At 48.3% G+C, this 12936-nt stretch overlaps 1 protein-coding gene across 3 annotated transcripts in view; it reads left to right on the top strand.

Moving 5' to 3' along the window:
- P2RY6 (pyrimidinergic receptor P2Y6) overlaps window positions 1-12936 on the top strand; it is a 91395-nt gene that overhangs the window by 51283 nt on the left and 27176 nt on the right. Inside the window, exon 1 of one of the 3 annotated variants that reach the window (XM_007062305.4) lies at window positions 3990-4184. The exons of 1 other annotated variant lie outside the window; for it this stretch is intronic. The gene's annotated coding sequence lies outside the window, so the exon portion shown is untranslated. Of the gene's footprint in view, window positions 1-3989; window positions 4185-12070; window positions 12295-12936 lie in introns of those variants that run through there. One more of the 3 variants, XM_043527590.1, reaches the window with a different exon arrangement.

Genomic DNA, 12936 nt, shown 5'->3' with positions numbered 1-12936 from the left:
CTCAGATACGAGAGTAACAGGAGCCAAGCTAGGATCTAGCTCTGTGGTCCCCAAGCTCTGGGGTGCATCCTCCTAAAGGGGCATGGAGAAACGTCCGGAGGGGCGCCACCCAGCTCTGCTCCGGCCCCAGCTCTGCTCCGGCCCCAGCCCTGGCTGCAGCTCAGCCCCCAGGCCACAGCTCCGCTCCCGGCTCCACTCCCAGCCCGGGTGGGGCGCAGACCCATTCCATTATTGGGGCAAGGAGGGCGCGAGAGGAAAAGTTTGGGCACCACTGATCTAGATAGAGAGGTCTGTAGCGATGCCGGTGTCTGTGCTCTAGGAACAAAGGAAGAGCTTCAACCTACAGTCCTTCATGCAGGTGGAACTTCCATTATTATGTTCAATGCTAACAGTGTGCTCAGAGCTGTACAATACACACAAATAACAACTGTCCCTGCCACAAAGAGCTTACAGCCTGAAAGGCAGATGGGATGCATGGGATACCCAGAGTCTGGAGATCATTTAGGTGGGGTTTACTCTCCCAACACATTCTGTGGTGATGGACACCAATGGGAGAAGCTGGGTGCATTGTTCAGCAACTTGCTTCTTCTCGACAGCAGGGAAGAAGTGGGTTTTGTGGAGAGACTGCATGTAAAGAAGTTTGTGGTGCTTTGTTGAACTGGGATGGGGGAGTCATCCCACAGATAGGGGGAAGTGTGGGGAGAACACACAGAAATGGGAGTCAGAGAAGAAGATAAAGGAGCATTGAAGTTGGCATCAGGGATGCAGTAGAGGGGTAGATTGGGTGAGACGGGAGCTGAGGGTTGATCAGGGCAGATCAGGGTTGGAGCTGTGCAGAGTCTCGAACCTTTAAACTGATTGTATGGGACGAGCAGAGGGATGCGAAGGGGTCAGGGGGGTTTGACATGGTCGGACCAACAGGTCGGGAAGAACATTGTGGCAGTCATCAGTAGACCGAAGGGGATGATGTGGGTCTCTAGGGAAGCCAGACAGGAGAAGATGGACACAATAACCAAGAGGGAAGGCAACGGTGGCATGGACAAGCATTTCCACCCAGACAGAGAGGAAGGATCGGCTCTTGTGTATGTTGTGGAAGAAGAAGCATCAGGATTGGATGTGGCCTGGATGTGTGGGGAGCAGGAGGGCTGAAAGATGACCCCACAAGTTGGGATGGGTGTCGAGAGAAGAACAGGGAAGAGGAGAGAATTGGAGAGATAAGAGGTCTCTGCTTTGGTCATGTGTTAAGCTCCTGTTGCTTCTCCTCCTTATATAGCTGTATCCCACCAGCAGAGGCAGCTAGCTGAGGTTCTCCTCATTCCCACTGGCTTTTACAAGTCTCCTCGCTCTTTGCCATGAAAAGAGTGAGCACGTGCAGAAGCGGCCAAATATGAGGAGGATTCATGGATTCCAAGGCCAGAAGGAACCATTGTGATAATCTAGTGATCTCCTGTATAATGAGCCATAGAACTTCCCCCAAAATAATGCCTAGAGCAGAGCTTTTAGAAAAACATGCAATCTTGATTTAAAAATCATCAGTGATGGGAAATCCACCACAACCCTTGGTAAGTTGTTCCAGTGGTTAATTACTCCCATTGTTAAAAATTTACAGTTTATTTCCAGCCTGACTTTGTCTAGCTTCAACTTCTAGCCATTGGAATATGTTAGACCTTTCTCTGCTAGATTGAAGAGCCCATTATTAAATATTTGTTCCCCATACAGGTATTTATAGACTGTATTCACCTCTTAATCTCTTTGTTAAGATAACTGGATTGAGCTCCTTGAGTCCATCCCGATTAGGAATGTTTTCTAATCCTTTATCATTCTTGTGGCTCTTCTCTGAACCCTCTCCCATCTATCAGCATCCTTCTTGAATTGTGGGTACCAGAACTGGTCAAAGTATTTCAGCAGTGGTTGCACCAGGGTCAAATACAGAGATAAAATAACCTCTCTGTTCCTATTCAAGATTCCCCTGTTTATGCATCCAAGCATCACATTAGCCCTTTTGGCCACATCGTCACACTAGGAGCACATGATCAGCTGGTTATCCACCATGATGCCCAAATCTTTTTCAGGGTCACTGCTTCCCAGGATAGAGTGCCCCATCCTATAAGTTTGTTCCTATATGTATACAGTTACATTTAACTGTATTAAAATACATTTATTGTTTGCGCCCAATTGACCAAGTGACCCAGATCGCTCTGAATCAGTGACCTGTCCTCTTTGTTATTTACTTCTCTCCCAATTTTTGCGTCATTTGCAAACTTTATCAATGATGATTTTATGGTTTCTTCCTGGTCATTGATAAAGATGCTCAATAGTAGAGGGCCAAGAACAGATCCCTGCAGGACCCCACGGGAAACACACCCCCTTGATGACTATTCCCCGTTTACAGTTACATTCTGAGACCTATCAGTTAGCAGGTTTTTAATCCACTTAATGTGTGCCAGGTTAATTTTATATAGTTCTAATTTTTAATCAAAATGTCAGGCAGCACCAAATCAAATGTCTTACAACAGAAGTCTAAATATATGACTTCAGCACTCTTACCTTTATTTTCCATTTGTTATATATTTTTATTTTTTACAACTGCTTTCACTTCCCCTCTAAACCAGGTTGGTGTTTTTTTTTTTTTAACCAGCCTTCTTCCTCACTTGTGTGATTGTGGCTTTTTAGCTATCAATAAGGTGTTCTTAAATGATTGCCAGTTATCACTCCGATTTTTCTGATTAAATTCTTCCTTCCAGCTGATTTGGCTCATAATTGCTTTCATCTTTGTGAAATTGGCCCTATTAAAGTACCAAGTATGTATATTACTGGTCTGAGCTTTATTCTGCATGCACATTAGAAATCTGATCAGGTCATGATCACTTGTACCTAAGCTACCATTGACTTTTAGTTCTGTGATCAGCTCCTTTGTATCTGTTAGGACGAGGTCTAATATAGAATTCCCTCACGTTGGCTGCAACGCTTTTTGAGTTAAGAAACTGTCATCTACAATGTTTAGAAATTCCAAGGCTGTTTTAGTACTGGCAGCATGAGATCCCCAGCACCGGTCATTCACACTGAAGCCCTGCATGATCACACAGGTTTTTTTCCCCTACGTATTATAGGTAATTCCATCAGGAAGTGGTCGTGCTGTTCCCTAGCGTGATTTGAAAGTCTCCAGCAGATACAACCAAGACCCAATCTTGTGCTTTCTCTGTTAGGACGTTGATCCGTAAGCATTCAAGATCATTTTCTTCTGAGTTACCTTTGACATAGAGTGCCACCCCCCCTCCCCTTTTGCCCACTCAAGCCTTCCTAAATAGATTATAACCAGCGAACCCTGGCATCTACCAGCTCTACACAAGCCATCGGCCAGTGGTCCGTGGGCTACCTGGAGAGCAAGTGTCCATGGACAGGCCGTAGGGCAGGAACCATTGCTCTTATCCCTCTATAGGGTGTCTTTTATAGCCTAGTCCATTTGATGACAATAACTATCCTCCTCTGCTGGAGCCAGGTCCCTTCCAAAGGCAGGTGTGTCCTTGAGACTCTAATAGACGAATCTGGCCTCATTAACCTCACATCACTGTTCTCTGTTCAGTTCAGGTGTGGATCCAATTTTAATTGTAAACAAACAAATGCAATGGGCTGACCCCAGTCTTCCTCCCCATCCCCGTCGCTGGCCCTCTAGCTCCGATTTCCACCAGTGCAGCCAGGGTAGGGCTTACTCTGTCTGTGACTTACATAGCGATTGTTATCACTAGCACACTTGATTGCTGCAAAGCTCTTCATTCCAGTCTTTCTCTGCTATCCTACATCCTCTTCTCTGGACCCAGAATGTGGTTGCTGGACTCCACTGACAGGCCAGATTTGCTGATCCTATCACTCTTGTGCTTGTTCCTCACTCTGGCACCCGAGACATCAATCAGTTGACTTTCCGGTTCTGCTTCTTTTATTTCCAGCCCTTTGCAGCCTATATAACCATCTCCTCGGGCTGAGCTCCTACTGCTGTTCCCCCACCATCCCAGCACTCAACCTGAGCAGAACACAATATTCAGACCGGCCCATCTGCCCCGTTGAGCTGAGCTGCAGGGATGCTGTGTTCTGCAAGCATGGGGGCAAGATGTTCGCTCTTTGGGTAAACCCCCTCTGCCCCACCAGCCAAGCACCCTGTCCCATCCGCCTCCCTGAGAACAGCGGTGGTAAGTGATGGACTGTGTGTAGGAGGCATGAGGCTAGGTGAATAATCTCCCAGTGGCAGCCAAAGCCCCATTGCTCAGCATTTTTAAAATCGGCTTGAACAAAGATTGCTGCCCTGGGAGGGAGGGGTCTGGGTGACCTCACAGAGATGGAAAGGAACCTCTCTGGAGGCTGGGAGCAAGGCAGGAGGTGGGAGAGTCGCCTTGGAGGTGTGTTCACAAACTTGAACCTGCAGGAGCCTCTTTGCGTCATGAAGTGAACTCCGGGTTCAGCCTGTGACTCCCCATCACAAACCAGACCCTGTAGGTTTCTCGGCTCTGCTCCTCCCTCTCCAGCGACAGCCTGAGGGTCCTCTGGGCTTCTGGCAGCTGGCCTGGGGCACCTTCCTCTCCTACTTAGGTAATAGGGTGATGCGGGGGGGTGGGCATAAAAATGTCTAATCTAAGTAGATCAATGTCTAAGCAGATGGTCCGGGGTGCAGGTGTTATCCTGCAATTCAGGAGACTTAGTTTCAATTCTCACTACGGCCACAGCCTCCCTGTGAGACCACGGGGAAGTGTCTCTTTGTGCCTCGGTTTCTCCTGGTATAAAATAAGGATCGTGCTTCTCTACCTCACAGGGGTCTGGTGGAGATAAATCATTGAAAGACTGTGAGGTGCTGGGGTGGTTGGCAATAGGAGCCCTGTAAGTTTTGTATGTAGGTGCAGCAGGAGATTAATTCGCTATTGCTTGTAAAATGCATAAAAGACAAAAGGCATTGTACGAATGCTGGTGTCTTCTATTCCTGGCTGCCTGGATTACCGTATTTTCAACACTTTATCATCTCTAGCGACTTGTATGTAATAGAAGCATTTAAACACTCTTGATGCAAAGTGTGCACTATGTAAAATCTGAGGACCTCGCACTTTGGCATGCAGACATGGGTACTGTTAGATTTGTCTGCGAGCAGACCGATGCATCTTGTTCGGGTGTGTGTACTTTATAAACCTCAGCGGGGCAGGGAAACAAACTAGCCCTAAGTTTGCCTAGTTTAATTTTGATCATTTAGGGCTCAATCCAATTCTAATGGAAATCAATGGGAATCTTTCCCTTGCTTTCAGTGGGAGTTGGACCTGTAGCATCTGATGCTTTTTACTGCTACTGTTTTTTAAAGAGAGAGAGAGTGAGTGTGTGTGTGTGTGTGTGTGTGAGAGAGAGAGAGAGACAGACAGACACACACACACATTTCAAATCTTCGTTGGCTGATCTGTTCTCTTCCTCTTCCTGATGTGGCTTTTATTCCCCATGGAATGGTTTGGCTCCAGTGGTAGCTTGGGAAGTGGGTTGAAGTTGAATCATAGAATAGGCTGGTGGCTACTGAGACCACTGTTGTGACTGACTTATGCACACACCCCTGTCTCTACTATTATCTTCTACTGTATATATTACAGTAGCCCCAAGGGGTTAAATCCTAATTTGTAACCTCCCTGGGGGCAGGGCTTGTTGCCTGGTCCCTGACTAATCCTGGGCCATGGACGGATCACAGCTGCTCGGGAGCCCTTGCTGCATTAGACCTGGCCCCGTGGCTTGTTTTTCACGGTTAGACGTAGCCCTTGTGCACCACTTTCCTCGTCGGAACCCTTTGCAAATGTTACAGAGAAAACCCCGTCTTTAGAGGAAGGATTCCAGTTAAAGAGCATTAGGACTAAATACCAGGACCGAGCCCAAATTCATCCCTGCAGCAACTCTGTTTTGTGGGGGGGGAGAAAACCTGGATTTGTGCTGGAAATGGCCCACCTTGATTATCATACACATTGTAAGGAGAGTGATCACTTTAGATAAGCTATTACCAGCAGGAGAGTGGGGTGGGGGGAGAGAAAACCTTTTGTAGTGATAAACACCCATTTTTTCATGGTCTGTGTGTATAAAAACGTCTTCTGTATTTTCCACAGTATGCATCCGATGAAGTGAGCTGTAGCTCACAAAAGCTTACGCTCAAATAAATTGGTTCGTCGCTAAGGTGCCACAAGTACTCCTTTTCTTTTTGCGAATACAGACTAACACGGCTGCTACTCTGAAACCTGTTAAGGTCAGTAGATTTACACCAGAGAGTGAATTGGCCCCTTAATTTGAATGATTAGAATGGAAACCAGAAGGACTCAGGAGCTCTGCTGTTGGTGTCAGGCTTTATCCAAGGTTCCCTGCCGTTCTTCCCTTGTCATCTAAGCTGCGCCACCTAGTGGCCCCATGCGTGGAATGCACCCCTCACCACGCCCGCTGCATCCACGCTTATGGGGCTTGATTCTCCTTGCAGCAGTGTAACTGCGTTGATTGAGTTGTTCCTGATTTACACCAGCATAGCCATGAGGCGGAGCAGACCAGTGGTACGGGCTCAAGGACAAAGCAGATTGTTTCCCCAGCTGGGGGAGGTGATAGTATGACATCTTGAATTCCTGTAGCCCTGCAGTAAAGGGTACAGCAGGGCTGGTGCCTCTCCTTGCTCAGTACCTCTTCCCATCCTTTGCTAAGAAAGCTCACAAACGGGGGGTGCTTTGGGGTCCTCAAATGCTCGTAGAGCTCCAGGCAGCCAGACAAATCTTTCCCATATACGTTCGGCTAGACTAGTGCCCAGATGTGTTTTCAGTACAGACCTCACCCCTGGGGTGCATGCCTTTCTGAGCTCCCACCTGCAACGGCTCTGTGGGGTTTAAGCTAGTGCAGAGTGTGTCTTGCCCCCTTTTGTCAGCATCATGCCCAGAGAGCATCTAATGCCCGCGCTCTAGAGGGTGCACTGGCTTTCTGTTCATTCTCCTATGCCACTCACTCAGCTGAGGGTTTTTTTATCCAGAACCGACTGAATAGGAGCTCTGAGCTGGATGCTGTAGCGAAGAGGGCTAACGTCTGGATGTATAAATGGGGGAATATCGAGCAGGGCCAGGGAGCTGCTGTTTCCTCTGCCTATGGCACTGCTGGGACCATTGCATCCTCTTCTGCGGTCCACACTTTGAAAACCAGTGTCAAAACTGGAGAGGGTTTAGAGAAGAGCCACAGAAAGTATTTGTGGTCCTTAGAGTGAGAGACTTAAGGAACTCCATCCATTTAGCATATTGAAGAGAAGGTTGAGAAGGAGTTGAACTGCAGTATAAATACCCACACAGGGAGAAGCTTTTTACCTTTTAGAGGGCTTTTTACCATGGGGCTGGAAGGGACCACCAGGTAATCGAGATCAGTCCCTGTGTAGTCGGCCTGGCTTGGCCTTCATCTCTTTACGTCTCCTGCCCCGGGTTCCCTCCGGAACCACCACTCCCAGGCAATCCTGCTATTGCCTGCGGGAGCTGAGCTCGCTCCTGGGGTCCTTTGAGTCTATTTGCCTCCAGTTCCCGTCCCTGCCGCTCAGAACCAGCTACAGGCCACTGACACAGGGCAGGTGTCCAGAGCCCCTCTCAGGGCTGCAGTGTTTGCCCTACACAAGGAAGGGAAAAGGGAAGGCTAGTCACTGCCTCGGGCTGGGCTGCCCTGGCTACTGGGCTCCATAGCAACCTCTCCTCTTGGACAAATCCCTCCCCTCTCTGCACTGTGGCCAGCTTCACCCTTTTCAGTCCCCTTCTCCACACGGCGCCCGCTTTGCCAGTGTGCCCGTCTGGCACTTCCAGAGTGCAGAGACACGGCTTAGCTGGCTGTCAGTGTGTCCCTGTCACATCCCGCTATCGCAGGTGCCCCCGTCATATCATCCCATTCAGAACGTGGTCAAGTTCCATCTTCAGACCATGTACATCGTGTGCCCCACTGCTCCTGTTAGGAGGCCGCCCCAGACCCTCACTCCTCTCATGGTCAGAAACCTTCTGATTTCCAGCCTGAATCTACTCCTGGCCAGTTCCTACTCTAGCTCTTCTCCCTCCCTGGTGTTTGCCCCCTGGATGTAGTTATAGACCAGTCAGGTCCCCTCTCAGATTTTGTTTAGCTGGACTGGCCAAACAAAACGCTTTTAGGCTATGTCTACGCTCGCACTTTTGTCAGTATAACGTATGTCGCTCATGGGTGTGAAAAAACACACACGCACCCCCGAGTGACGTAAGTGACACTGAGAGAAGCGCCAATGTGGACAGCGCCGTGTCGGCAGGAGAGCGTCTCTCCCTGACGTCGCTACCGCCGCTCACTGGGGTGGTTTAATGATGTCGACGGGAGCGCTCTCTCCTGTCGGCATGGAGCAGCTACACGAGCGATCTTACAGCAACGCAGCCGCACGAGTACAGCTGTGCCGCGGTACACGCTCTTGTCTAGACGTGGCCTTAGTTTTCCCTCAGTAATAATAATGCTGTGACGGAGTAGGGAGTATTGACCTGGGAATGTTGGGTGGGAGTTTTACTGGGACTGTCTGCACTGGTGCTGGATGGTGGCGGGATATCAGGGGTGACTTCACTTGAGGGACATGGGAGAGCATGTAACCTGAGCCCAGAAGGGGGTTGGGGCCAGGTGACACCTTCTGCCTGGGAAACTGGAGAAAGGCTGGAGGAAGAGCCGGGGTGTGTGGCTGGGGATGATGGCTGGAGGGGGTTTCAGTTTGGAGCTGGCTGGGGAAATGGAGGGAGGCCCAGAATGGGGTCTGGGCTCCCTACCCCACAAGATGGACCTGACTGAGGGGTCCTGTTTCTGTACATACAAGCTCTGTTTTGGACTGTGTTCCTGCCGTCTAATAAACCTTCTGTTTTACTGGCTGGCTGAGAGTCACGGTGAATCGCAGGAAGTGGGGGGTGCAGGGCCCTGACTCCCGCACACTCCATGACAAATACCTAGCTCTTATATAGTGCTTTTCCCCAGACAAAGGTATAACAAGATCCAATATCGTATGTTGGAAGTCAGCAACATTCAAACTGGAAAGAAGATGCAAATTTTTCACAGTGAGAATAACTAACCATTGGAATAGATTATCACAGAGTGTGAATTCTGTATCACTTGGGGCTTGACATCAAGGCTGGATACACTCCTGTTCACCAGTACGTTGTTCAGAGAGAAGGAGGAATCACTGCAGGGGTTTCATTGGCTGTGTTACGCAGAGGTCAGACTAGGGGTTGGATCACTTGATGATTACCTGTTCTGTTCATTCCCTCTGGAGCACCTGGCATCGTCCACTGTCGGAAGACAGGATACTGGGCTAGATGGACCTTTGGTCTGATCCAATGTGGCCGTTCTTATGTAGGTGATCATAGCGGTCCTTTTTAGCCTTGAAATTTATGACCCTGTAAAGTAATTTGCATTCCAGCTATGTCAGAGACAGCCACAGAAGAGCTCAGATACCATGGTGAGGGGTGCAGTAGAACAGAACAGCTGTTCTACTGAAGTCAGCTGGGAAGCTTTATCTAACAGCCCCTGGACAGGACATCCTCAGCTTGGGGGCCCTTGCAATTCATCTCCCCTACCGAGCTTCGACTGGGCACAAGTCAGTTGACTTCCAGGGCCAGGAGTGAAGCTCGTCTGCTCTTTCAGGCCGTTACCCAACGGGAGGAATTCTCGGGAGGATCTGGAGCTGTTCGGGGAAGCGAGTCTATTTAGTCTTTTTTTTTTTTTTAATTTGCATACACGTTGCACAGTCCAGTTGTGTGGCCAGATTGTTTGGCCATCGTTGCTGACGGATGGGTTAGACACTGATGTGATGCTCAGTGCCTGGGATATTTAAGGCCAATTAATTGTTCTTGGCTTGATTTCCTGGGCACTTCAGTGGGAGCCCAGAACATAAGAACGGCCATATTGGGTCAGACCAAAGGTCCATCTAGCCCAATGTCCTGTCTTCTGGTAGTGGCCAATGCCTGGTGCCCCAGAGGGAATGAACAGAACAGGTCATCATCAAGTGATCTATCCCCTGTTTCCCATTCCCAGCTTCTGGCGAACAGAGCCTACGAACACCGTCCCTGCCCATCCTGGCTAATAGCCATTGATGGACCTATCCAACAGGCAAATAAATAGCCCAGCACCTTTGTAAGGCTCTTTATTTGTATCCAAGCCCAACTGTTGTTTGGTGCATGTGAATTAAATCCTGACACAACCAAATAAATATGATTTAGGCAGTAGATCTGGAAAATGACACAGAGAAGGCATCAAAATCCAGGGTCTCCCATGCACAAGGCATGCAGTCACTTGAGCAGCAGTGAGCCCCAAAGACCAGAAGAACTTGGTGCTGATTCATTGAGCTCCTCAGAAAATCTGGGTGGAGCCCTTTGAAAATTCTGGGCTAATTAGCCCCATTTCAAGCGATAGCAGCATGGTGAATCTTTTGTGTCCAACAGTATAGGTCAGAATCCAGACGAAGGGACTGGATCCCATGAGTTACACCAGATGTGACTGGATCATGGGGCGTTTGTATAATCAGGAGTCAGTACACCAGGGGGACAGGCTGGTGGTTGATTAAGAAGAGAGTTTTGAACAGCTGGGGGTTGCGTATTTGGATTCAGCGATATGCAAGGTTATATCATCGGGGAAGGATGTTCCCTTTCGTGAAATATTAGCCAGCCTTTAGTCCCCTTCACAACAATGCTATGTCTTTTTTCTTTTTAAGGGAAGGTTGTGAAGGGGTCCTGGCAAGTTATTTTCCATACATTTTACTATTATAGTCCTTTTTTAAATAACTCTGGAAGCTGATGCCTGCTTCCATGCTGGACTGGTGTTTTTTCCATCACACACACACATTGGCTTGTTCTGTCATTTGTTCAGGAGTTCTTGGCTGCTGGTGGGTGCACGCAAGGGTGTGTGTGTGTGTGTGTGTGTGTGTGTGTGTGTGTGTGTGTGTTAAAATCAGTATTAGGACCTGATCCTGCAAGGGCAACCATATGGGCGGACCCTTGTACCCATGACTTCAACAGGTCTTCAGATGGGCACAAGGGCCCACTCGGGGGAGAGGAGGATCTCTGCAGGATCAGAGCCTTAAAGAGCTCACGTTTAAAAACAGCATGAATAGCTGAGGCATGACCTGCTGAGATGCTGGCATTGAAGTAAGTGCAGCTGTGCCATTTTACACCTGGTGAGAATCTGGTCCATGAAGTCAGTGATGCTATTCCCCTTCACTCCAGCTGAGGATCTGGCCCAACATTCGTGAAGCATGGGACAAACGTTACCACAGAGGTGTTCTGTAATGATGCTGGCACAGTTTTTAATCCCACCAGTGGCATGGCGGGATGGGTTATTGCTGGCGTTGCACAAAGAGCTGTGTATGTAATTTATACTGTCTTCTCCAGATTCGCTCCTAGCTGGGTCAGCAAGGGACCAATCCCCCTGCACTGTAGAAGCCTTTGAAAGTGCTCCTTGCTAACCTGACCAGGGGCAAAACTGGCTGCAGAGAGAAATCTGTCAGGAGATCGGGTCCTATTCCCCGCTCCCCTGCTGTCTCCTCAGATGAAGTCCTATATTTTCTAAAGTGGCCTCTAACTTCGGGATTTTGTACACCTGGGACCTGATTTTTCAGAACTACTTAGCTGCTTGCAGCTGTTATTGACTTCAGCTGGAACTATGGAACCCCTGAAAATTAGGCCCTGGGCACCTTAAATTGGGCACCCAAAATTAGAGGCCGCTTATGAAAACGTGGGTGTTCACTGCCTCAGTGTCCCCACCTTTGAAATGGGTCTGTCGGACCTGATCTCAAAGCTGTACCTGACATGCATAAGAAATTGTGTATTCAAGTGCTTAGAATATTTAAGTGCTTAGAGTTCCATGCCTGGATGCTGCAAGAGAAGAGCAAAATTTCATTATCGTTATTACAAAACGGCTGATATTCGCGCTGCCTTACAGAAATGCTTATGCAACTTTTACAGCAGCAGGCTCTGCGTTCTATGCCGAATGGACAAGCATTTTCTGTTTCCTCTCCTGTGATGTTTCTTTGCGCTGCTTGAATGATTAAAGGAAGTCTTGCCACAACAGGAAAATCACTTAGCAAAACTCTCAGATGCTGGCCATGTTTTCAGGGGCTGAATGACGGGCTTTTCTTTGGTAAACTTGGATTCATAAGCTCTGCACTACAAAGCAAGTGATTAGAAAAGAAATCCATAGAAATTAGACTAGCAATACCAGCCTGAAGATGGTACGGGAGTGGCTTTTATATTTTGTTCCTGGAAAATAATCTTCATGGGTACTTTTTGCAAAATACTGGTAAGTTATCAATCTCTTTATCTCTTCTGATGTTTGATATTCCACCCGACAGGTATGTGAAGTGGCTTCTGTGCTATATAGGTAGGTGGTAATACTAGGGATGCAGGGTAACATTTTCAAAAGCACCTGAAATGACCCAGGAGACACAGGGTATTTCTGCACAGCAAAACAAAAACCCCCACTGCAGTGAGTTCAGAGCTCAGCGCTGTGAGGCTACAAATATCAGTGTAGACATAACCTGCTATTTTTAGCCCTCCAGTGCAAGCCTGATTCACTTGACCCGGATTCGGAGGCTTGCTGCAACAGGTTTGGTGGGGGGTTTTCTTTTTGCTGTGTAGATGTACTTGAAGTCCCACTGACAGTCAGTTTACTGGGAGCTGGATGGTCACACCTAATATACGTAGCTCCATTATTGAAAATTCATGGGCCTTAGGAGCTTTTAAAAGTTGCACCCACAGTGCGTACTTCTGTAGATCTGAAAGTGCTTTATAAAGGAAGTATCATTCTCCCTGTGTAACAAATGGGGAAACTGAGGCACATAGCAATGAGGCGACTTGCCTGAGGTCACACAGTGAGTCGGTTGTAGAGCGAGGTGTAGAACCCAGCACACTTGACTCCCAGTCCTGTGCCCAATCCACCAGA

The sequence above is a fragment of the Chelonia mydas genome, chromosome 1 (genome assembly GCF_015237465.2).
Source record: "Chelonia mydas isolate rCheMyd1 chromosome 1, rCheMyd1.pri.v2, whole genome shotgun sequence".
Taxonomy (NCBI): Eukaryota; Metazoa; Chordata; order Testudines; family Cheloniidae; genus Chelonia; species Chelonia mydas.
Note: the sequence above shows the minus strand (reverse complement) of the source record. Positions and strands in the feature narration are given on the sequence as shown.